General features: G+C 38.1%; 1 protein-coding gene across 16 annotated transcripts in view; it reads left to right on the forward strand.

Moving 5' to 3' along the window:
* rimbp2.S (RIMS binding protein 2 S homeolog) overlaps window positions 1-26,476 on the forward strand; it is a 176,692-nt gene that overhangs the window by 74,491 nt on the left and 75,725 nt on the right. The gene's annotated exons all lie outside the window — the stretch shown is intronic.

Raw genomic sequence — 26,476 nt, forward strand, 5'->3', positions numbered from 1 at the left:
TTACATTACATATATTTTTCAGTATATGCAAACTATTTATACTGCAACAAGCAACTTTACTGCAGCAGTTGTCATTTGTAGGCAGTTGCATATTTCTTCATCTTCTGTGCTTGTATACTGCACTTGCACACTGGAGTCATCACTACAAAAATAGAATAAAAGGGGTAATTTGCATTAAAATTAACTTTTGGTGTGACCTAGACAGTGATAGTCCAAGAAACTGCTGCACACTATTAAGGTGAATCAAATCTTTGATATTGTTCTTTATTGACTCATGCAAGTAGACAGGGCAACGTTTCAGACCTCGTAAGGCCACTTTATCAAGCCACTTGATAAAGGGCCCTACGAGGTCCGAAACGTTGCCCTGTCTACTTGCATGAGCTAATAAAGAACACTATCAAAGATTATATTCACCTTAATAGTGTGCAGCAGTTTCTTGGACCATATGTGATTTACCAATCCGTGGCAGGGTGGGTAATATACTGTCTGGCACCTGATCCTGAAAAGGAGGAATACAGGGATAGAACACTCCAACATTGAGTGGAATCTAGACAGTGATAGTCTGAGACAATTTGCCATTTGTCTTCTTTTTTATTATTTGTGGTTGCAGCTCTTCAACCACAAATAATATTTCAGCAGCGACCTGGTTGCTAGAGCAGAATTTAACCCAGAAACCAAGCAGTGGTACTAATGGGAGACTGGATTATGTGTAGGAGGGAGACTAAACAGAAAGACAAGGAACAAAAAGTAACAATAAAACTGTAGCCTCACGGGACATCGTTTTTGGAAAGCTGGAAAGAGAGATCAAAAAGGCAAATCATTAAAAATTGTAATGAATAACAGCCAACCAAAAAGTTGGAACGCATCATGTTACATTCCACCTGTGTTTGGCGCTTACATACACCTGTGTGAGTATAGGCCCCTTTAAATGAATAAGTTGCGTTCCTTTCTGTGCTCCCTGTGACTGAACCCTTTAAAACTGAATGAAGGGGAGCACAGGCAAAACTGCTCATCTGTATGAGCATTAACAGATCAGAATCTGCACCTGAATCTGAATATTTATCCCAAATTCATTACGAGTTTTTTGCAAAAGGGTTTCCTTCTCCTTTAAGAGGGATATAAATGAGCTGGAGAGAGTGCAGATACGTGCAACTAAACAGTTTCGAGGGATGGAAAACTTACATTTTGAGGGTAGACTGTCAAACACACTGCCATTTAGTGTATAACTTGCATTTACATGATTTTTGCCAATGTACATAACTTTGCATTTATCAACATTGAACCTCATTTTCAAGTTTGCTGCCCAGTTGATTTAGTCAAATCACTCTGCAAAGTGGCAGCATCCTGCATGGAACCTATAGTTCTGCACAATTTAGTATCCTCAGCAAAAATAGAAACCGTACTTTCAATGCCCACCTCCAGGTCATTAATAAACAAGTTGAAAAGCAAGGGACCTAGAGCCCTGCGGTACTCCACTAACAACACTAGTCCAATTAGAAAATGTTCCATTTACCACCACTCTTTGTAGTCTATCTTTTAGCCAGTTCTCTATCCAGGTACAAATACTATGTTCCAGGCCAACATTCCTTAATTTAACCAGTAACATTGTGTGGCACTGTATCAAATGCTTTAGCAAACTCTAAGTAAATCACATCCACCGTCTTCCTAGAATCGAGGTCCCTGCTCACCTTCTCATAAAATGAAATGAAATTAGTCAAGCTAGATCTATAACACATAATGTGTCTGGGTACAAGGCCTCATGGGGTGGTGAGTGCAAGTCAAGTTTGGGTCTGCCCAGCAGGACCTGTGCAGGACTCTTTCTAAAGTTTCTAGTTGAGATTAACTGTATGCAGTGATGAAAATATAGATGGAGGGAGCCCGGACGGCATGATCTGCTTCTTATACAGCATCCATAGACCCCCCTCCCTGCTGATCTTATTCTTTAAATTGTCACTCTTGCACCTGTGCGACCATGTTGCAGGGGAGGGCAGCTGTGTGTGCCAGGCCCCTCTGAAGATTTATTTGGTGGGGGGCCAAGGGGTTTTGAACCCCTTTTTATTTCTAATGTGCCAGTTTAGTAAGTGTATCAATTAAAATAATGCTCATCTGCAAGACAAATATTTCAAGTTGAAACCATGTGGATCCTACCCATGAACATCGCCAGGTTGTAATTCATTTCACACCTGATAAATCCCAAGAAATTAGCAACACCCAGCACATCAACCTTACTTTAAAAGTGATGCCTTCATTATGGCCCCATGCAATCTGTGTGCCCAGACCTGGCATTCTGTTAATCTTCTGTCATTGATCTGCTGTGGCATCAATTAAGCCTAGAGCCAATCTATATGCTCTCAGTTACCAGGAGACGGTGGTGAGTACCGCTGGCTGCAGCTGCTGATAAGGGGCCAGGGCCATCTGGAACAGACATGAAAGTGCACTCTCTTGTTCAGGGGACTCAGATAAGGGATGTTTTATATTTCTCTTGCCAGACAGGTAAACATTCTCATTGCCAGGAAGGCATCTATTTGCTTTAAGCAAACAATATTTAAGTATATTTCTCCTATGCACCGTATGATGGCAACAATTAAAATGCATGCATTTGTTTAAAATGAGAAATGAAGATTATTTTTTTGTTCCCTTAAATCAATGACAATTTCTTCTTTTTATTAAATGTGAGTATATTTTCTATGTATTTTACCACTAAAAACTTTCATGCCTTAAATATATATACACACACAATAGGATTTTATGTATAGAATGATGTATTTAATAATATAAATTTTGGGGACCAAGGCTAGAATTAAAAAAGATGAGGTCTTGGTCCTGGGTGCCAATTTTAGATGAAAATAAATCAAGGATATCCAACTTGTGGGCCATAGTGATGGGAGAATTTATTCGGCACGCGCGAATTCGCCCATCACTAGTGGGCCATCAACTATAAGGGGCCGATTCACTAACTTCGAGTGAAGGATTCGAAGGTAAAAAACTTCGAATTTCGAAGGTTTTTTTGGGCTACTTCGACCATCGAATGGGTTACTTCGACCTTCGACTACGACTTCGAATCGAAGGATTCGAAGTAAAAATCGTTCGACTATTCGACCATTCGATAGTCGAAGTACTGTCTCTTTAAAAAAAACTTCGACCCCCTAGTTCGCCATCTAAAAGCTACCGAAGTCAATGTTAGCCTATGGGAAGGTCTCCATAGGCTTGGCTAACTTTTTTTGATCGAAGGATATTCCTTCGATCGTTGGATTAAAATCCTTCGATCAGTCGATCGCACTATTTGCGCTAAAATCCTTCGACTTCGATATTCGAAGTCGAAGGATTTTAATTCCCAGTCGAATATCGAGGGTTAATTAACCCTCGATATTCGACCCATAGTAAATCGGCCCCTCAGTGAGATGTTGGGAGTTGGATTTCAGTAGCAGTTACAGGGCTGCTGGAAATAATATAGAAACAATATTTAGTGATTGTTGCACAAAATATATGAATTTAACACTTTGAGGCTCATTTATTAACTTTGCACAGGGCAGAATCGTTTACACAAAGGCTGGGTAAGAGTGGTATATTTAATGTGCAAACGGCTTTGCAAATTTTTATTCTCACTGCCAATCTCCATAAGAGCTTTTTAAATATGGCAAAATCACACTCTGTGCTTGAATTACACAATGACTTTGGTGGGGAGAAAAAAAAGCATTTTACAAATTGAATTTAAATCACTGTCAACCCTATTTTCGCGCACAACAACTTTGCACAGTGGCCGCGAGCATTTTGTGAATATTTGTGCACAGCGCAAATTAGCAATAACTGAAAAGAAAGGCACGGCAGTAAAATATTTTAGTGTTCAGGGAAAAACATGTGCAATAAAACAATTTGCGAAGACATATACACTACACCACGTTTATAAATGACCTCCTTTCTGTGTTATTTTCCTTCCTCCGTGTGTCCCTATAGTACTGCTGGCCTAGGACAAGTGTCCTCTATACCCAACATTTATATCAGCCCTGGTGCAAATGTTAGAAGTCAGGGGCTATTTGCCAATGCAGTAGCAAATATATTAATGCGCTTTGCATTTGGAATAATGAAAGCAAAATTGTTGCTATGGAATAGTGTATAAGCTCATATTTGAGCACCAAGGGGTGTAGTTTTATTCCCCCTTTAGTGCTCCTACACTTGTGGCAGAGATAACAGTAAGCAATGCATTTAGTCCACATGAACACTTTAAAAAATACACAGATTGCCCAAATCTATCCCATAGGGAGTATTGACAGCTTAACCCTTAATTAGTGATACATGCATGAATGGGGTACAGCGTATCTTCTCTTGCCTATAACTTGGCTATTCTTTAGTCTTGTGCTCACTAGTCCTCTACCCTCGCAGACACATTCAGGTTTCCTCTGTGTTAGTATAACCAGCATTATCTCCATATCTGTATATTACTGATAATACATGGAGGCATGGGCCCCATTACAACTGTCCCTGTATTAACCCTGTATCTTTATCTTCTGCCTCACCATCTACAGTATATTGAGGTCCATTGCTAATCTGTATAATTTGTTCTTTCCTCCTGTTCTGTACTGCATGTGCTCTGAAAGAAAGGGTGGATTATTATTTGTGAGGCACAGTGAACCTAATTAAAATGGGAAAAATTGGTATTAATAGTTGTCCATGCTTTATAATTCCAAATTAATTTACGCTGTGTAATTTTATTGGTTTTAACATAGACAGAAATATTTCCAGCATCAGTCCTATTGTTATTGGGTCTCAAGTACCATTTATCACGACCATCTGGTAATGCAAGGATTAGGGTCTGAACTATGCAGTCAGGCATTTTCATCTTGCCTAGTAATCGGCTAGCTTGTGTAATTGGCTTGCTGTAAAAAAAGAGGAGATCATGGATGTTTAGACCCTCAGTGGTTGAGGTTCTCAGCTTGAAATACTCCATAGGACACAGTCCTGTCTATAGCTATCGGTAGTCGAGTTTACACCTACCTGTCCATCATTTCAGTCTTAAAACATGGCAGGTTCCCTTTACTGTTACAGTATTGTCTGCTCTTCTAAGAAGGCTTTCCAGTAGGTGTTGAACTCAATGCTGGTAGGATCTGCTTCCAATTAGCCAAAGGAATGTTATGGTTCTTCCACAACAAAACAGTAAGGGGCCAATGATCAGTGTCAGTTGGTAAGGGTGTATATTTATTCAGTATATACTTTTTCTCTGTGTAGGTGGGTATCTTAGCCTGTTTGTATATTCCATATTCTTTTAGCCTGTTTGTATGTTCTTTATGTCTGCAGTTCTGTCAATTGTTTTATATTGTTTCAGTCTGTCCAGGTCTACACTATTGCTTTCTTGATGCCTATACTCCAGCCTCGTTGGACACCTCTGAATAAGGTCTGGGAGACCTGTGCTATCATTTGCTCATTCTGAAAGGGAAGGAATAGAATTTAGAGACATACCAAATCTCCTGGGTGTAGTTAATATCTCACCCTCACCCAATTAGTATCTTACTCTTAACGATGAAAAGGACCTTTCGAAAACTAGATATGGATGTTAATAGGAATTGTTTTAACATCGGAGGTAAAGGCTACATTATGTAGGGCGGAGAGAGATAACAATAGCTATAGCCTAACATTATCCCCTTGTGAATTGTTGGGCGTTCCAAAAATCCCCTCAAATACAGTATTTACAGTATTTTGGTATGTATTGTAGTATTGGTGCATTGTGCTGTCCTTGTGTACATTTATTTGGCTGTCTCCAGGCACAGTTGGCTACACATTGACTTGTTTATATGGATTTTCTTCACAAGTAAATATTTTCACCTGCAGATTATGGCAGTGCTCCGATAATTCTCCATTGCTGACAATACCCTGCAATATTTGACTGGAAAAGCTAAGAGGTGGCAGATCATTTCCACTCTCAGAATTGTCTGTCTTAATTAATTACTAAATACAGAACTCACAGAGTCTGTATTAAGCATTTTGTCCCTACCCTTCCATTCCATTATCTGGAAACCCATTATCCATAAAGCCCCAAATTATGGTAAGGCCGTCTCCCATAGACTCCATTATAAACAAATAATTCAGATTTTCAAAAATTATTCCTTTTTCTCTGTAATAATAAAACAGTGCATTGTACTTGATCCCAACTAAAATATAATTAATCCTTATTGGAGGCAAAACAATCCTATTGGTTTTAATTAATGTTTAATTGATTTCTTAGTAGACACAGTATGGAGATACAAATTACGGAAGGAGCCCTTATACAGAAAACCCTAGCCCCAAACATTCTGGATAACAGGTCCTATACCTGTATTAAAGCTGGAAATTCCAATACATACTTTGAAGGAAAGACTTATACATATGCCATTATCATTATGAACCATAATGTTGCCGAAATGTCATTTTTGTGTGAAATAAGTACCTTCTTGATGTTCTCTTCTCTAGTGGAATTAGAGATGTATGAGGATATGATTGAGGTATTTACAGGGAGCAGAAACAGCAATTAAGGGAAGTTCGAGATCTCTGCATGGTTTTAAATACATTTGCATTTATAAAAACACGGAAGCCCTTTAATTTCACTGGGGGGAGGGGGTTGCAGCTTATAAATAGCTCCCTGCAAGCTTGGTTCATTTTGTGAAAAGGGAAAACTCAACACTGAATTCTAAGTAAAAACCTCTTTGTATATGACTATGGCAGCAACTCTTTTGTAATTAGGCCTAACGGTATCTGCTGGTACCTGGTTACTGTACTAACATTATTCTGTAGTTAACATTTTCCTTATCTGCAGACAGCAATGTGCATTTTTAATCCTTCTATATCAAGCTATAATACACAAGAGCTATAAAAATCCTGTAAATTATATCCTTATAAACGGGGACTAGTGATGTCATTCGTTATAAACGATGAGTAGTGATGTAATTTTTTGTCACATGACTCCTAAAACTTATGTATTATAATAAACAAAGTACCCCTTTTTGGGAGTTCCATGACCTATATATAAACACTCGGCCGTTTTATATGGTCATGGAACTCCTCGGTGACTTATAATATCCTTATATTTTACAATAGAATACTTTATCCACTATATAAACTTCATATACCTTATAAACAATGCTTAGGATGCTGGATTTCTGAATCACAGAAATTCTGACCGTTTTCTGCCATTAGCTCTCTGGCTACAACTGATTTACCCTGTTTGGCTGTAGCAGATGGAGGAGACATATTTTGTACACTGTGATCACTTGGTTTACATGTGTCACCGGATCTCTCAATGTGCCCTTTATTCCTGCTCCTGGAATACACTTTTTCTAAACTTTCTTTAAACTGTATAAATTAACAAAATTGTTTATTCTTTTTTCTCTTTAGGTATTTTTGATTTCTTAGAGTTCCTAAGTTTGTTGTTAACCTGTAACTGTGTTTCTAAACTGATAATCCTCAGTTACTCTTTTTTTCATTCTTACCTAGCTCCAGAGATTTAGAAAAACTAGGTACAAAAGCTTTCTCTTCAAAACAAACAGAACAATGCATGTGCTCATCATCTTCTAGCTTGGTGTTACCAGCATTTATGGAATCCTCTTGGAAAATTAGAGTGTTTTAAATATCAACCATTCTCATAATATTAGCAATTTTCTTTTGCTTTTTATTAAGAGAAACGTTTTTGCCATCAGTTTTCTTATTTATGTTTTCAAACTCATCCCATAAACCTTCTCATAAATCTGCATTTGTGTTTGCACAAAAGAAAGAATTACAATTTGCATTACTTTCAGACTCAAGAGTTTGAAAGAATTAAATCAATTTACCTGATAAAGGAACTCTGAATCTTCATTTAGTATCTCAGTATCCTCGTTTGTCTTTTGTGACTATCAAGGTTGCGCTCAATACTGTCTCCCTTGGGTCTCTCCATAGAATTTTAATATCCACTTACTACAGCAGTGGCCACTGTCTACTTCATGTTTAGGATTCCTTCTTCAATTTCTGATCATTTTCTTCCTCCAAAGAACTTAGAATTTGTGTAACTTTTATCAAAGAACAGAAATGTCACACACACACACACACACACACACACTCACACACTCTCTCTACTCTCACTAGCTAAATGGCAACTATAGTCCTCTCAGTACTTAAGGTGATCTCAGTGTACCCCTTAAATTGGATATATATCGAACACCAGTTCATGCAGTTATATTTAGAAGGTACTGGACACATATATAAGGGTATCTCTTGAACATAATTTAGATCATGCTTTCAATTCATTTTGCAGGTTCTTCTGCTCAGATAACACTATGGGGCAGATTTACTAAGGGTTGAATATCGAGGGTTAATTAACCCTCGATATTCGACTAGGAACTAAAATCGTTCGACTTCGAATATCGAAGTCGAACGATTTAGCGCTAATCCTACGATCGAACGATCGAAGGATTATGAACGATTAAATCCTTCGAATCGAACGATTCAAAGGATTTTAATACAACGATCGAAGGAATATCCTTCGATCAAAAAAACGCTGGCAAGCCTATGGGGACCTTCCCCATAGGCTAACATTGACTTCGGTAGCTTTTAGCTGCCGAAGTAGGGGGTCGAAGTTTTTCTTAAAGAGACAGTACTTCGATTATCGAATGGTCGAATAGTCGAACGATTTTTAGTTGGAATCGTTCGAGTCGAAGTCGAAGTAGTAGTCGAAGGTCGAAGTAGCCCATTCGATGGTCGAAGTAGCCAAAAAAACACTTCGAAATTCGAAGTTTTTTTTAATTCGAATCCTTCACTCGAGCTTTGTAAATGTGCCCCTATGTGAAGCACCTATGGATTATACACATTTTGGAAAGATAATGTAAATAGTGACACCCTCCCCCAAGTCCAGGTTCAAGCTCAGTCTGTTTGAATTCACCTTGTGGGGTTTTTAGTGAGCTGCCTATCAGCTGTTATAACCATGACCTGATTTATGGCTGCAAGCACAGAACAGTCTCATAGCTAACCTGATTAAGTCATTAAACTGCAGACCAGCAGGGTCTGTAAATGAATTCCTAATCCGAACGCCCTGTTTTCAGAATGACATTTCCGCCAGGAGCTCTGCACTGCAGCACAGAGAAAGAAGTAAAAAGCAATTACATTCCCAACTAAATATACTTTAATTTGTTCCTATCCTAGCTGGCTTTCAAACCCAAAATTAAATTAGACTTATTAATGAGGGTTATTTGATTTAGCTAAAATGATGTACCTTAATGCATTGGAGACCATGATATTTACTACATTACCACTGCCATATTACTTCAGATTCATGCACTGAAGTATCATGACGGAGCGAGTTTTATACTGTAGCTGCTCTGATTTATCCTCTGTGTTGACACTGTGTGTGATTATATATAGCTAAATAGGTTATTTGCTCAATTTTATGTCTGTAAAGCTAGTCATAGGTGGGCTAATATAAACTGCCAGCTCAGCCTCTCCAGACCAAGATGGCAGCTTTTCGGCCCATATGTGGGGGCCTGCCGACCACCTGCCCAATTGATATCTGGCTAAAAACTGTCCAGATACCTATCGATCAGGTTAGAAAATCCTGTCGGGACTGAACTACAGTGTATCTGCTTGTTGACATGATCCTCATCCGATGGGTCCCAAGGATATGTAAACAGATATAAACTGCTGATTCTATGTGGAGTCTGCAGCTTTTTTTTTTAAAGGTAGGCATAACAACCAAAATAAGACTCTTTCAATCATAGGATATATTAGCTATTATCAAACGTTATGTTACACCAACCCAGTGTGCGCCTTGGCCACATCTTGTTACGCCCCTGTCCATGCCCCCAATCATGTTCCCAGCATTAACCAAACCAGTCTGTTTTCTTAGGAAATTGTAGGTCTTCAATAACAGAGGATAATTCTTATATGGGTGGAAAATACAGAGAGGGCAAATCAGGGCGAAGCATCCATTTGATTTGACATGTCTGCCAGGGCTGCAGTTATTAGCTCCTGGTGTCTGTTTCAGTGCTATTCCTTGGATTTATTCCAGAATTATTGACTTATGCATAAAGCAAAGGAGGTGAATAAATGTATTACTTTCTTGTCAATAACCATTTTATCAGACAGCACCACGCTGGGGCTCATAAATAGGATTTAGGAGCTCAGAGAGGATTTCTAAAGAAATACTAAATGCTGCTTACAACTCTTTCCATTGCTGTCAGTAGCAAGCAACCTGCGCTGGCAATTGTTAGTTTAGAGAAATAAACTTTACTTGCACTATACAATAGATATTACTTAAATTTTGTTTCTTTTAGTCTTGGAATTACACAGACACATTTTATGGCACGTTATGTATCACCACAAAATCTTTAGTGCCAGAATTGGGGGGCCTAAGGCCCATGCACAGAGCCTGACACAATTACTGTTTAATGCGTGAGGAGGGAAGGGGGATGTGATAAGGGCAGTAACATCTAGAAAGTACTGAATGGAACATGAAAGTAATTGACTGCCCCGCCTCTATGCCTCAGGCATATAGGCGGGGATGGCAATATATGATTGACAGCTCAGATATTTAAACACTTTTATAACAGGCATGGATGTTTTAATGAAAAAAACTAATTTTGATTTCATGTTTAATTTGCAGAGGACTTTCATTATAAAGCTATTTATGTGGGTGACATGTCCTCTTTAATAATGCTCTATTAATTACCATGTCTGTAATTTAGCATATTTGCTGCCACATTTATATTGCATTTGATCCTGGTGCCCTTTATTGTTTTTCTATATTATTGTTGTCTCTATCTTTCCAAAGTCCCCATGCTTTGGCAGCTTGACATGGATGGATGGCATTATATAACAGCAAGCTAAGGGTAAAGTGTTTGTCTTTTAAGAATTTGAGTGACAACCCTTGCAGCCATCAGGGAAATTGATGTATTGAACTGGCACGCAGAAAACAAATGTATGATTGAAATAGCACAATTGTAGCTCAGTGTTTTAATGCACAGCTCTATAAATTAAAATATACATGCATACAGAAAGTTTACAGGTCACAAGGTCAGTCCAAAATAAGACATTTGCAATAATAGAAAAAAAAACTAGTGGTCACTATGAATAGATATATCATTATACCCATAAAGGGGAAGTAAGTGTAACAATAGAGGTTTATATCTGTGAAGGTTCTCATTCATCCAGGTCATGGGATACTGTATCTATAGTAAAAATAGTCAAATTAACGGTAGTCATGCTGCACATAATGTTTTGACTTCTGAACCAGCCCAAGGCAACCACAGCCCTTTAGCATTTCTGAGTGCTTGGTGATATAAGTCCTATTTACTGTATATGAGAAAGCCTTTGATTCTTCACAAATGTATGAGAATTGTATGACATCTTCCTGTATTAGACCTACAAACAATTGTATTACTGCTCAGCTTATATTAGCTACGTAATTGTGTGCCCAATGGCACAATATCAAGTTAAATGACTGCCTTCATAACAATGCACCAGCTAATTTATATTAACTGTAGTAGAGCTTCTGAAGAAAACCCACATTTTTTGTTACAGGGTAACAGTGCATTATAATTAAATGCTTACAAAATTGCTTCCTTTTTTAGGTGTTACTGGTCCTTTCAGGCAACTGAAGTTAAAAGTAGTTTGGGCATTTGCAGTACCAGAGAAAGTGTTAATTTCTGTGCATCCAGCCTTGGCATTAGACATCAAATGATCAGATATCTAAATCTCTCCCTGCAGAAGCTTTTTGGCTTTGCCATGTTGCACAGTGTCTTGCACTCAGGAATGAACACTCTTTAAAATTTTAAAGCTATATAAGTATGTGGGGAGCAGCAGGTTCCTTGACACGGGCATTGTCAATCTCTGGACCCTCCTTCCTTTTACCAACACCCTTCAATAAACAGACTTACACATTTCCTTTGTGGATTGAAAAGGCCACAGCCATTTTATTAACATATAAGTTAACCTTACATCTCTTTACATTTCCAAACCAAATCATCTTAAAAAACGATTCAGTGCAATCTCCCTGTCCCCATTAGCTGCTGAAGGCTGCTCTTGTAGAGATCCACTTGCCAAGCACCTGTCCAAATCCTGAGGTTATTCCTTTTGTCTTTTCCCTAGTAAATAAATAGTGCTAATACACTCACGATACTTGTATAACTTGTGTGCTGCAGGCTCTGCGTGTCTCCTGATCACGTGACTCAACAGGATGCATTCAATAGTAGAACAAAAATAATGAAGACGCGATGCCAATGCGAGTGGTGTACTTAAAGTACCTCCAAGGCTTTAATGTGAGGAATATAACCAAACTTTCAGGAGCCTCGCGCTCCCTTCCTCAGTGGATAATCCACTGTTTTCTTCTGTTTCTTTCCATCTAAAAACAAATGCTCTGTAATGCTACACATTTACTGTTATTGATACTTTGTTTTTTACTCATCTTTCTATTCAGTCCCTCTCCTATTCATATTCGCTTATTAAAATCAGTGCATGGTTGCTAGGGAACTATCTACTATATATACATACCTTAAAGCCTGCCCAGCATTATTATATATGTTTATAGTTAAGGAAACACATATGTATGGAGGAGGCATCTGCTGTCCATATACATTGTTTTTCCTTGGCTTCTCTGGCAATGCAGATGAAGGATTTTGAAGGGCTGGTGGTGATATGGCATTTGGCAAAAATTCTTATTTTGTTACTTAGACTCCACAGTGGTCAGGCACCGACAGCTGGAATGGACTCAGGGAAAGGTGCTCAGTCACAACCAAGGAGTTTGGTTATCCCCAGAACCACTCACTAGTTAATGACCATAAATAGCTGCAAAGGCAGGTGTCTTTGTGCAAAGCAAGATATGGTGAAGTTAGCAATACACACATAATTCTTGGGGGAATTTAGCTATGGTAGGCAGATCAGCAGAGGATCAGGAGCAAAATGACAGGGACATTGCGTCTTCAGTTGAAAACACAGATTTATTTTGTCAGTTCTTCCCAACATAAAGATTATAGCATAGTTTGTTAGCAGTTACACAGCATGTATTGACAACTTTTCTCCTTTCTTTGGGGTTCTCACCATTCAGGGTGGCTCCCACACCCTGAAATATTCTGGCTTCTCGCAAAACCCCTTTTACTCTACCCTCCAGGGATATCAACTCGCCAGCCTCTGGTCTAGCATACCTTTCTCCCTCCAGCGCAAGGAGGTCTTCAGGGACCCTCACCCTCCTCCAGTACAAGGAGGTATCCCAGGACACTGAGGTTTAATCCCATGCCTCTTTGACTGCAGCTCACCTGCAGCATAATCAGATTAGCTAATTTTAATTAAGCAGCTACAAAATCCTAAATGGAGTATGGAATGGAGGGCTCACTCTGCTCTCCTCCATTCACTCCAGGGACCCATAATCCAGCTCTTCCTAAAATGGCCAATTATCCATTGGTTGGTACATATATTGTCAGCTATTTTGTGGAACATACCTCTCTATATAACTAGGAACACAATCTATTGAGTGCAAGTGGTCAGAAACAATTACAGCAGGGGACTCACTTTTTCCCACAGTTTATCAGGAGGGAAGTCTTTTTGGGGGCCATTTGACAAATGGCATTTAATATTTTCCTTGGAATATTTTGGTCATGCTTTCAACACTGAAAGATTTAGGAAACATGCAATTAAAAGTAGATTTATAACCAGTGGTGAGCGTGTGTTCTAGGTGAGCGCTTTGGAAATCAAAACAAAGCACCATTCCAGTCTAAATGAAAAACAAATATTAATGTTTTTTCTCCGCACAGTAATTCTGCTTTTCCATCTCTGTTGGGTCCCAAGTTTAGTGTAATGCAGAGTTTTTTCATGCAGAGACATTGCTAATTTAGCCTCAAAGGAAAGTCAGTGAGATTTCCACCTTCAAGCTGTGCTTGTAACTACTCCATGGGGCTTAAATTCATACTTTCCAGCATATTATAAAAACAAAAGTAAAGCGCATGGATACCTACTAACCACTCACATTGCAATGCCTGATTGGTGTCCTTAATACTAAGAAATATAGCGACATCAGGAATAATTCCTTCTTGCATAATGGGGGTCTAAACGTTTCTCAAGCAGATACTTCAGTCCAATCCCCCCATCCTATTTCCTCTATGCCCTCTATAACCCTGACCCTACCCTCCAAATCCTTAATAAGATCAACCCTCTACTTAACCAATGTGTCCCTTATGTCACCCCCCATCCTATTACTGTCAAGGCTTATATTTTTTAAGAAAAGTTGGCAACTCTATCTGGCAGTGTAACAAATATCATGGTGCCCCTGTTCATGTAAATTGTGTGCAAGAGTACTGAATATAAAGCCTTTTTGTATGGAGGTCATGGGGCCATTAAAATGGTGGGATCAAGGCACAGCTGCCTTTCGAAAGCACTAAAAATCAGGAGCATGTCACCAACTCAAACCAGCTGTATTTTAAGCTCAAAAACAGGAGTCAAAAGTGGTTATTAAAGGGATACCTGACTTTAAAGTGAGAACAAAATGTTTTGTTTCTATCAACTTTTTAACTGGTCTTCATTTTTAATTTTTAATTTAATTTTTTTTACTTTTAGAATTATTTACCTTCCACACCTTGAAATACATTTGTATAGGTTATGCCCACGTTTTGACCACTCCCCATCTAAACCACACTCATTGTCATAGTCTGAGCCAGATGTTATCTTAAAAATATTAATTGCGTTGTACAGATTTCTCCAGAAAGGTTGAACTAGTATCAATTTCTTTTCCGGTCCTAATAAGTTAACATATCATCTTCATATTGTACCTGGCCAGAAAATGTGGAAAACGCTACTTTAGAAATGGTACATGTTTCCTATTCCCAACCAAACCCACTTCATAGGGACTTTTTATGACATGTCGATGGGGATGTTCCATGGGGACAGTTTTACCCAGGGACTTAGTCCAGAAACTGGGATGAATGAGAAACTAATTTCAGGGCTGCTGCTGTTCATCTTCTAACTTTTCATTCTAGGAAAAATTGGACCTTGAAATTCCAGAGCTGCTTACCAAAAAGCCTCAGAAAATAAAATATGAAGACCAATTGCTAATTGTCTCATGAGATCACTGTCTACACTCTAGTAAACATTCATTACAAGTAAATTACCCATTTAAAGCCTTATAGGCAGTAGATGGTACTCAAATTTGTTGTCATTTTGGGCAAAACTGACTGCCTTAATCACAGAAGTGTTTAAACTAATACAAATTTTAAACTAAAGAGTCTAGGTTCAGCATGTGGCTATTCAAGAAGTAGTATGTAGTATAAACAACTGCAAGATATAAAGGTTTCACTGGCATCTTCAGGCTGAGGGGCATCACATTTTTGGTACTCCTGGTAAAAAAATTGTTTATATGGGCTTATAGTTGTGTAGGGCAAATGAACTGATGTTTCCAAACTAGAAGGGACACCTGACTGCCTGTGTGCTCCTGACTGGGTCTCCATGTAACCTAGTGTATATTTGGTGGCTCCTGGAAGGCACACCCATTCCTGTGTATAGAACAGTAATTGCTTCCAGATAAATGACCTGCCACTCTCCAGCATTCTCTCTATTTCTCTGTGTATTCTGGAGGAGGGTGTTGGGCTGTATAAAACCCCCCTGGGAGCCCGTCTCTGTCTTCCAGCTGGCACGGAAAGGTCACTTCTAACTAGATGAAGCTCTAGTGTAATCCATCGGCGGCGCAGTTTGCACTTTCCAGAGCAGGCGTCTGCAATAGGGGAGTGCCAACGAGGGAGGAAGATGGATCTGTGTGTTTGAATTTATTGGCCAGTCTACTGTGTAAGTTAAAATGCATGCATCTTATTCATACTGTAAACGGTATACTTCTGTATTAGCATGGACATAGGACCGAGCATAAATATAAATGACTCCAAATCCCACTTATAAAATGGAACATATGCATTTTCTATGATAAATTCTCTTCTGGTAACAGATCATGTATATGTGGGGTGACCAGATTACCTAATCATTGGAGAACACTTACAAAAATGCAATTAACGCTGATACTTTAAAGCTGCTTCATTTATATATAAACACGCACCATGTTATCTGATAACTACTGACACATTATTTTGGTGCAATTTATTAGTATTCAAGGATATATTTTTGCAACCTTATTTTTAATCACATCTGAAATAGATGAGCAGCAGCAAGGGCAAACGATTGACACTCTTCATTATATGTAAGGGTAGAAGATTACTGTAGGAGGAGAGTTCAGGGCTAGAAAATCCAACTAATTGTATTTATTGGAAGTGTCCCTGATTTTTCAAATGTCTTCTAACATTATCACAGTTAGGTGGGTGTATGAAAAAGATATTACTACAGTATGGAAAGTGCACAGTGCAGCAATGCACCTTGGATTATTTCTAATACAATTGGATCTTTATAAGGTGCACAATGAATTAAAGGAAAACTATACCCCTAAAATGAACACTTAAGCAACAGTTTATATAATATTAGGTGGCATATTAAAAAATCTTCCCAAACTGGAATATATATTTAAGTAAATCTTGCCCTTTTACATCTCTTGCCTTGAACCCCCATTTCGTGATGGTCTATGTGCTGCTTCAGAGATCACCTGACCAGAAATACTACAACTCTAACTGTAACTATATTATATATAAAGGAGTTTTTTCTCGCCAAAATATTTCACTCATCCCTATGTATTAGTCATATAGCTAAAGTTTCAATAATTCCTGGGGCAGCAAATACATTTTGACCCAAGATTAAGGCTTCTCATAGTCCTGCAATCACTTCCCTTCATTATCCTTTAGTTGTACATTCCAGGCAGCTGTCCTTTTCATGGACCTTTATCAGCAGAATGGGTTAATCTCCCAGAGCACCTTCTGTCAGAAAACTGATGCATGGAGCTGTGCACCACCAGAATATTAAAGAGGAGACAACAGTTTGACATATCAAAAGATCCTCTCTTCCTTTTCTGCTATCAACTTGTTAGTTTTGGATGCAGAAGTAAAAAAAGAGGCAATGATTTCTGGCTGCTGTAAGATGACTCATGTCATTTGCTAATAAACAGAATGGGTTTCTGATGAACTTCCTGGAAAATGGCTTTTAAGCTGCATGCTGCACCTGTGTAACCTATTTAAGTGGCACTTATCTGAAACAAACATCTTTACTTTAATGAACACTAGTGCTTTTCCAGCATGGTATTAGAAAGTGCTGGATAAAGGGAGCAGACAGTAATTAATATGTTTTTTTATCTGGGTTCCACTTTGAGGAACAATAAAATGATTGATGCCAATGATACATGGCAATGAGCACGAGCTTTCGTGGCGTGACTGTTAGGGGCAGATTTATTAAGGTTCTAATGGTAAATTCAAATTTAAATTTTCAAAATGTTTTGGGTCAAAACTCACAAGTTTGAATTTGAAACCACCAATCTAAATTTGAATGTGAGATTTATCACACCTCAACCCTGGAAACAGTTCTGATTTGACTATTCTCCACCTAAAACCTGCCGAGTTCATGTAGAAGTCAATGGCAGAGGTCCCTCTGAAGATGTTTAATGTTGTAATGAGCCAAATTTTTGCCAAGTTTCGCTTTGAAAATGACACCCTATGTTCCTTGTCAAAAAAAAAAGTTGTGCGTTAAAAAAAAATTGTTGGGCATCAAAAAAAATTGTTGGGCATCAAAAATTTGACGCACAAAAGTGAGTTTTTTTTTTTTTTCTCAATTCAAATTTCATTCCAGTTTTCGGGCCGGGACTGTTAGATCGAATGCTAGACATTCAAATGTTTTCACAAACAACATAATTCGATATCTGAATAAAATTGAATCGATTAAAGTTTAGAATTCGACCTTTGATAAATAACCCCTTTAATGTCAGATCGTAAAATCAACCACCATTTGTACACCACTAACTTAATGATAATTTAATCATTTTGTTGTATTGTCCTGCGGGAGGTTGTTTGGAATAAAATACAGTATTACCATGTCTGACCTGACCACCTTTAGGATGACTGATAAGATATGACATAGGGAGGTTAAGGGTAGGGACACACTGGGCGATTTGGAGAGTTTTAGTCGCCTGGCGACTAATCGCCGCGACTTTTCTCCCCGAATGCCTCCCCTCGCTCAGCGCCTGGCTAAAATGAAAAATCGCCTGCGCTAATCACATGCGGCGATTTGTTTTCCGAAATCGCCCGATTAGTCGCCAGGCGACTAAAACTCCCCAAATCGCCCAGTGTGTCCCTACCCTAAATGTGTTGGTTAATTGCTTTATAGGAGGCCAGGAGTCTTCTAAACTGTGTTGAGGTTTGGAGCAGAGCAAACTTTATGGGCCCATTATCAAACCCTTTGTTTGCCAGTTCCCTTCTTTTGCTGGCATAAATAAAATAATAAACCCAGAAACATAAAATAGTACATTTGGATAGACTTTATAGATTTTATGTATGGTGGCCTCATTTAAAGCAGGATCTTGTTTACAGACATGCAGACTGACAGTTGCACTGGTGTCCTGGAATTCTCTGCCTGACTTGCAATAATTGTTGCTCACTGGTGTAGCTCTGGGGCTTTTCCAAAAGTTCATATACATGAGAACCTTTAATTGCTGGAAACTCTTACATAATGGACCTTGTGACTTTATTTTTCAGAAATGAATATATTAATGGGCTACAAAGTGTAAACTCATTGAGATGGCATTAAACATTTGTATCCCCAAAGAACTTACTGTACATAATGTTAATGAGCTGAGCACACATACAGTAGCTATAACGAATGTAAACATGCAGTTTACGTAATGTTTGGGATGAATGATTTTATTTAGTGTAGTAGCATTCATGTGGCACATCGTTATTTAACAAAGATAATTAATGAATACATGTGTTGACATTATTTACATACTTAGGAAAATGAATTCAATTAACTTCCCACTGAAAGCTAAAAATGGCAAAAAAAAAAAAAAACATAATTAACCACTAATACATAAAACAAATTGAATTCTACTGCCAGTATATGCACACGTTCCCAAGAGGGTGAGGGGGGGAGATTGAACCAAATATAATTTCTTCATCTTTTTATCTATTTCTATTTATATAAATGTGTTGTTTTTTGGGCCTTTACTGTTGTTGGCAACAATTTGATGTCACATGCATGAAAATGCTCCTTTGTGAAAATGTATGTTCTGTAAGTATACATTTGTTTTTTTTTTTTTTTTTCTTTGCAGCACCTGCTAAATACAGGGCTGTACAAAAGGTAGAATGGAATTTACCAACCTTTAGTTGGTGATCAGTAGATCTCAAGACACTGTCAACAAACAGCTTGTCTAAATCACTGTCCTATTTCATGCTTTTCATTCAGATATTTATTATGTTAAAGTTATAATGTTAAATAGAGCAATATAAATTCTTTCATTAATCAATATAATATTAAAATAATATTTTCCATGGAACAGAATGATACAATGCCTTTATGGATGTAGATCATAATGGGACAACATCACTAAGGGCTCTTACTGACAAGCGGTTGAAGCTGCGCTCCCCTGTGTTCCGTTTTTCTGCGTTCAGTCGCAGGGGAGCGCAGGAATAGACGCATTTAGCTTTTTTCAATGGGGCTGTACTCACACAGGCGCGTGTAGGCGCTGAATGCAGGTTGAGACGCAACATGCTGCATTTTCCTGCATTCGGCGCCAACACACGCCTGTGTGAGTACAGCCCCATTGAAAGAAGCTAAATGTGTCTATTCCTGCGCTCCCCTGCGGCTGAGCACAGAAAAACGGAATGCAAGGGAGCGCAGCTTCAACCTCACATCAGTAAGAGCCCTAAAAGTAGAGCCTGCATCAGTAAAGAATGGGCACTCCTGTGCTAAAACATTTGGTTGAGGTAAACTAATGGTAATGTAGTTTGGATCTCTATTCCTTATGTCTACTTAAAAACCATTTAAATGTTTAAAAAATACAATAGGATTGTTTGTCCACCTCTAAAAATTCAAGCAGCTTAGTCTGGGTTAAGTAAAAGGTACTATTTTATCATTACAGAGAAAAAGGAAATCCTTTTTAAAATTTTGATACCTTTTTTGATTCAAATGGCTTCTATGGGAGATGGCGTGTATGGGAGATGGCCCTCCTGTAATTGTGAGATTTCTGGATAACAGGATTCCAGATAATGGATACCATACCTGTTTTTATGAATATGTAAAATTGGCCTGTAATAAACAAACAGAAAATACTGCAGTCAAAATCTGCAAAGGAATATCAACTTTTGATAAATCAAAACTTATATTTGATGCATAAAAATAAAATGTGTTTTTATAAGCAGTTCCCTGCAGCTGACCATATGCAAACAAATAGGTGGAAATTCACTAAAGGGCAAAGTGACTAACGTTAGGGAAAATTCGCCAGCGTGATGTTATTTTGGGACTTCGCCGATTAACTAATGGGCGCAGACGTAAATTTGCTAGCGAAGGAGATAGACTGTAGCGCTACTTCATACTCTAACGCCAGGCAAATTTTTGCTCTGGCGAATGGACGTAACTACGAAAATTCACTAAGATGCGGATTTTAATGAACATTACCTCTTGCGCCAGACTTGCCTTCACCACCTCAGACCAGGCGAAGTGCAATAGAGTAGACAGGACTTCCTAAAAAAAAATTAGTGAAAATTTTTCTAAGTCTCAAAAAACACTGGTGACTTTTAATTTTTCAGGGTGATAGGCTGCAAAAGATCGTAAATTTTTTTTAGGGTACCCGGCTTCCCCCCTACATTTCCTAACATATGGCACATAAACTATACGCTGGGCTCATGTGTAGGGTAATATAACAACTTTATTTTATTTTATGAAGGTCCCCTGGACTTGCTTGTGTAGTGTAGTGTAGTGTATTGCTGCAACATATATGTCCATTGAAATTTAACTTCCCGTCGTATGCAAATTAGCCAACGCTAGCGCAACTTTGCTTTGCTTACCAAATTAACGGTAACGGTGCCCTGGACGCAACTTTTAGTGAATTAGCGTTGTCCTGGCGAATTTTTGCCTGGCAAAGTGTTTTGATGTGAGCAAAGCCATCACTGGAGAATTTTCTCAGGATAGTGAATTTGTCCCATTGATTTGTGTATTTCATGGTTTAGTAAGTATATGGCAGCCATGATGCTGAATGACCACCATGGATGAATTTTTAAGGACAAAATAAATATCACTTAACAAGCCAGTACAATACCCACTTTCTTGAATATATGAGCAGGAGCACGGAATTTTTTTAACCCTTGAATCACCTTGTGTGCAAGCAAAGCAAATAGAACCATCAGTGATGGGGACAAGGAGCAGTTGTTGAGTGGAAGAGCCAAAGGAATATCAGCTTGCCTGGTTACCATGGTATCCACCCCAAAATTAATTTGCTTCTTTGGGTTTTCTTTTGTCCTTTATGAGTGTTTACACAATATAATGGACATGCAACAACATCTGCCCCACAAAATAGTGTAAACTATCAAACTTTCCAGACAAGGGTTATCTGCAAGAAAAACCTTACTGTCCACTGGAGAAGGTTGTTGCCATTTCTAATGTGGTAAGGAGGCTTTACTGTATATACTGTATAGGTACTTTGAATGCCGTGGTAGCAGATCTACGTTGTATAAACCTTCAGCATTTCCTGACCAAAAAGTCAGACCACTATCATATGTATAGGGCTGAAATAATCATTTTGTCCGTATTTGCCCACAATATTTTAGACCTGAAAAAGCCTAGGAGAAAAATTCTGTCTTGTTTGAAGCAGATCTGTCCATATCTACAATCTGCACAGGCCCCCTCGTGACTCAAACATTTGCCATTTAAGCCAATGATCAGCAAGTGAATTGCTATATGAATACATACTGTATATGTTCAATCCTGTAAGTGAGATTCACTAGAAGTTTTATTCAGAACCCTCTTTTAATTTTAAATGTATAGAATATGTAATTTATTTGGGTACGCTGTTTGGGTACGCTGCGTTCATGCTCTCTCATAGAACTCGTACGATGGCAATTCAGAGAATATAATTATACAGCTATTATAATGTAACCGCAAAATAATTACATGTCGTAGTCTAAGACAGGGCTCAGTGCTTAGGATCCATAATTAGCTGTGCCATATTCAGGAAGGGATCTTTGTTATAGGTTCAAAATGATTACATACAGTTATTTGTGGCTTTTGCAGTTTTTCTCCATGAATACCACCAAGACTTCAGCACCACAGTGAGCAGAGCAGAATGAACAATGGAACAAATGTTTCCTTTCATAGTTCTAAGCCCAAAAAGAGATGTTGTTCTGTTTATTATTTCACTGATACTAAATTGCTTGGCTGAAGATGCCTCATTGTTGTTTTTAACGCCTGAAGCGGCTCGAGCTGAGTGAGATATTGCTTGCACAGGAATCTTTTGGTTGGAAACATAATGGATTTCAGGCTATACAGTTACATTTGAATGAACTATACAACCCATCCAACATTTTTTTAACAGATTTCAACAAATATATATTTAACAAAATGATACCTAAACAAAATATTACATTCTGAAATGCTAATTTTTATTCTTATTTGTGCAAACGTTTATTACATCCTCCCATAACAGTATGGAAGGATGGGTATGATTACTCTTTTTTTAATGGATAGCTCACCTCCAAGTTCTGATCCCGGACACATAGCTGAGGAGTGTCACTATACTTGAACAGTATATTACACATGCTATGATGGGCTCTGTAAAGCATGGCAAGAGTAATTTCTGATCCCTGTGCATTTGCGTGGGGGTTATTAACCTCACTATTCCTTTGTTAATATTCAAAGGCCCTTAAGAACTTCTCCTCTTTATAGTTCAGAGGCATGGGAAATAAATTATTATTGTTGTTTTAGAGCACTGATTGTTCCACAATATATAATAAAAGCTAAGTGATGCTACCAAGTAATACTACACAGATCCATCTTAATTCATGACATATGTTGTGTGCATATTGTATAGAGTTAGGCTACCAGTCTTGTGCAGCAATAATTCTGTTGGTTTGAAATACCAGCCTTTTGTTGTTGCATGCTGTGTTTATATTTATGTTCTTTAATGCAATAAATAGCAGAATTGTTTACTGATATACAGTAGTTGTATCTCTTGTTGTCAGTGGACAATGTGGCTAAATCTATGAACAGTATAGATACCTAGGGGTTATTTTCTAAAATCTGAAAATGTCTCAATATTTTCTTAACACCACTTCAAACAAACTCCCGCAAACATTATTACCGTATTGATCAATAAATGTTCCCAAAAATATCTGGTGCAGGAAAAGGCTGGATGAAATCGTAAAAGAATCCAAAGCGTACAATTTTTTTCGGGGTTGCCACCCAAAAACTCAGACTTTTTGGCATTATCACCCGAAAACCATGAAATATTTGCATTATTGTTCGAAACCCAGTGCAGATCAGGATATCTTCCGATTGTAAATATGGAAAAACTGCCATTGAGACTTCTACAGGTTTGAGATGGAGTACTTTTTTAATCAAACACCATCAGGTTTCCCTCATGAGGCAACTATGAGTGACTTCGGAAATCGAAGCGCCGCGAGTGCATTAGCGCAGGCGATTCTTCATTCAGCAGGCGGAAGGCAGTTCGGGGAGATTGTCACCCCGCAGAAGAGGCGATAAGTCGTCAGGCAACTTAATCTGCCGTCTGCCCCAACCCTTAAGGGCAAAAACACACAGAGCTACTAGTAGCAGCTACTTGTCATGGCTACAAAATACACAATAGTGATAACTGGCTTTGCTAAGACACTACATGTGTTTTAGCAGAGGCATTTCTCAGTATTGTCTATTGTATTTTTTTTTTTTTGGTATTTTGTAGCCACTAGCTAATAGTACCACAGTGTGTCTTAACCCTAAATGCTCCACAATTTGGCATTGAAAAGATTGTGTTTATGTGCTGCTAATTAACTGCTTGTACTTTACTGGGATAACAATTAATGAAGATATGTAATAGCAAACAATGTGCATTAGTGCTGCCAAGGCAATAACAGGGTAAAAGGCCCTATTGACAACGGTGTACATTTATTGGAACAGCATTTTGTTTTCAATTTATGGCTACAAATATTTAAAATGTGCATGAGCTGGCACCTCATTACTAGAGGCTTCTGATCTCCATTGGCATTGTTTATAGCTTTTCTCTCTCTTTTTTTTTAATTTAATTCCATAACCGAGATGTTGCTTTTTGAGAGTAGAGCTATACACGTCAGAATATATAACATGAATTACCACATTATATCTCCCTTTAGATGAAAGAATACACAGTAAAATGCATTGAATTATTTAGAATGAGTTTATTCTTCCGTTTAGTTTTTGGTAATAAAGAGGGTTCTTGTGCCTTAATCAGTGAACTTGTAGTATCTAGCTGTTGTCCAACTACAGGTCCCAGCATTCTTGGAGGAAAAATATAGGATTTACTATTTCATCTAAATGTATAAAAATGAAATCTGTAGATGACTCCACACTGCATGAATGTTCATGTTTAGAGCATGGCTGCTATAAGTGCAATGCAATAATCAATACATGAACACCCACACACATACATACACATAATGTATTTTTAATGCACCAAGTCATTATGCATGGCCTTACAGCAAAACTCTAAGGATAAGAGCTACATGCTTATATGTATGTGTCTGGCTTGCATTATGCTCCTTCTTATCTGTGTGAAACAGATCAAGCAATGGAAAGCACAGGTATGGGATCTATAATAGAGAATGCTCCTGACCTGATGCTTTTTTGTTTAATGGGATATTTCCATAGTTTGGAACAACCTGTCAATGCAAAAATTAGATTTTATTGAATCAGTATAGATTTATACTTTACAATCAAGTACAATATCATTTCTTATTATTACAACCAGTTAGTCAGCATCTGTAAAAAGGACACTATGGTTAACAGCATTACTTTAGCTTGAAGTTTGTGGAGAACGAGTTACCTGTTAATAGACACCTGTATAAGAAAATCCTCTTTATCTCACCTTTCTGAAAGATGATACATGCTACCATATATGTTGTATATATACACTATACAGGTATGGGACCTGCTATCCAGAATGCTCAGGACCTGGGGTTTTCCAGATAAAGCATTTTTCTAAGATGCTGTGCTGTGAATATTTAGATTTTCCTTCTGCATTCCCTTGGATCTGGCCTGGTCAAGCAATCAGCAGGGTTGTGGTACAGTGGTGAAGATTTACATTGTACCATCGGTTTCCCTGGCCTGGGATGCCCAGCACTGCACTGCTTTTAAAATGATATTCACCTGCTCCAGATTTTAAAATGCTTGAATTAGAATAAAAGATCTGGTGCTATTGAGCAAAGGCCTTGACAAGCCACCGGCGCTGACTGATTGAGGATACTGTTGAAGTTGTAATATACAACAGCAAATATGGGCTCAGACTGTTAAAGGGCATGTAAAGTCTAAAATAGAAATGTTGTATTTTGTATACTAAATATAAACATGAACTTACTGTACCACAAGCCTAATCAAACAAATAATTTATGCTTTCAAAGTTGGCTATAGGGGGTCACCATCTTGTAACTTTGTTAAACATCTTTGCAAGACTAAGACTGTGCACATGCTCAGTGTGGTCTGGGTTGCTGAGGGATCGTCATAAACAAAGCTGCTTGAGTTCTGCATGGCTGGGAAGTAAGGCGGGGGCTCCCTCTGCTGTTCATAAGTATGATTGTTTCCCTGCTCAGCTGTTAGGGACCATCTGACAATTCCTATCCACAGCAGTAAATGAAGGGAGAATTTCACTGCATACAGTCAGGTTTCTTATACAAACGGTACACATTTTTTAATTAAAGTATATTGGAGATAGGTTTCTTTTTCATTAAAGAAAGTAAAAATGGGATTTTATTTTTTTTTGCCTTTACATGCCCTTTAAATGTCTGTCTGTTGCAGTCTTGTGTAAGATTGTAAAAGCCTTTCCTGTTTGCAGGTGTTTGAGGCTGATTGAAACTGTTCTGCCATCTTCAGGTTACATTTATTGAATTATTTCAGAAATACATTTAAATAAAGGAAGAAAATGTAAATTAAATCCACAGTGTGCTGTTTTACCAAGGCTTTAATTCAAAAGAAGGGATTATATATGAAAGGATTTCCTATCTGAAGTTATACGGGAATAGCTGCTTTACATAGGCTTAATTATTTGTCCCTGTAAATGTATTTATGGCTAATCCAGGGTGTAGGGAACAACTGGATAAAACACATAAGAAACATAAGAGAGATAACAGGAAATGTGCGCCAATAGATGCATGACTCTAGGCAATGCAGAAATTTGGTGCCCAGATACTATTGTCACATTATATTAGTCTAAGGGAATCAGCCCCTTGCCTTGCTGCTTTATAGTAACTGTTTTATGATTTGGCTCTCAGAGAGATTCTGTGAGGTTCAGCACATTGTAAACAATGCAGGGACAAGTTCTCCTGTCTCTGCTTCTATGTTAGGGATGCAGCTGATCATCTATTATGAGGTTTGTTCATATGTTGACTTGTGTGGAAAGCGTTGATAA

This window comes from Xenopus laevis, chromosome 1S (genome assembly GCF_017654675.1).
Source record: "Xenopus laevis strain J_2021 chromosome 1S, Xenopus_laevis_v10.1, whole genome shotgun sequence".
In the NCBI taxonomy this organism is placed as follows: domain Eukaryota; kingdom Metazoa; phylum Chordata; class Amphibia; order Anura; family Pipidae; genus Xenopus; species Xenopus laevis.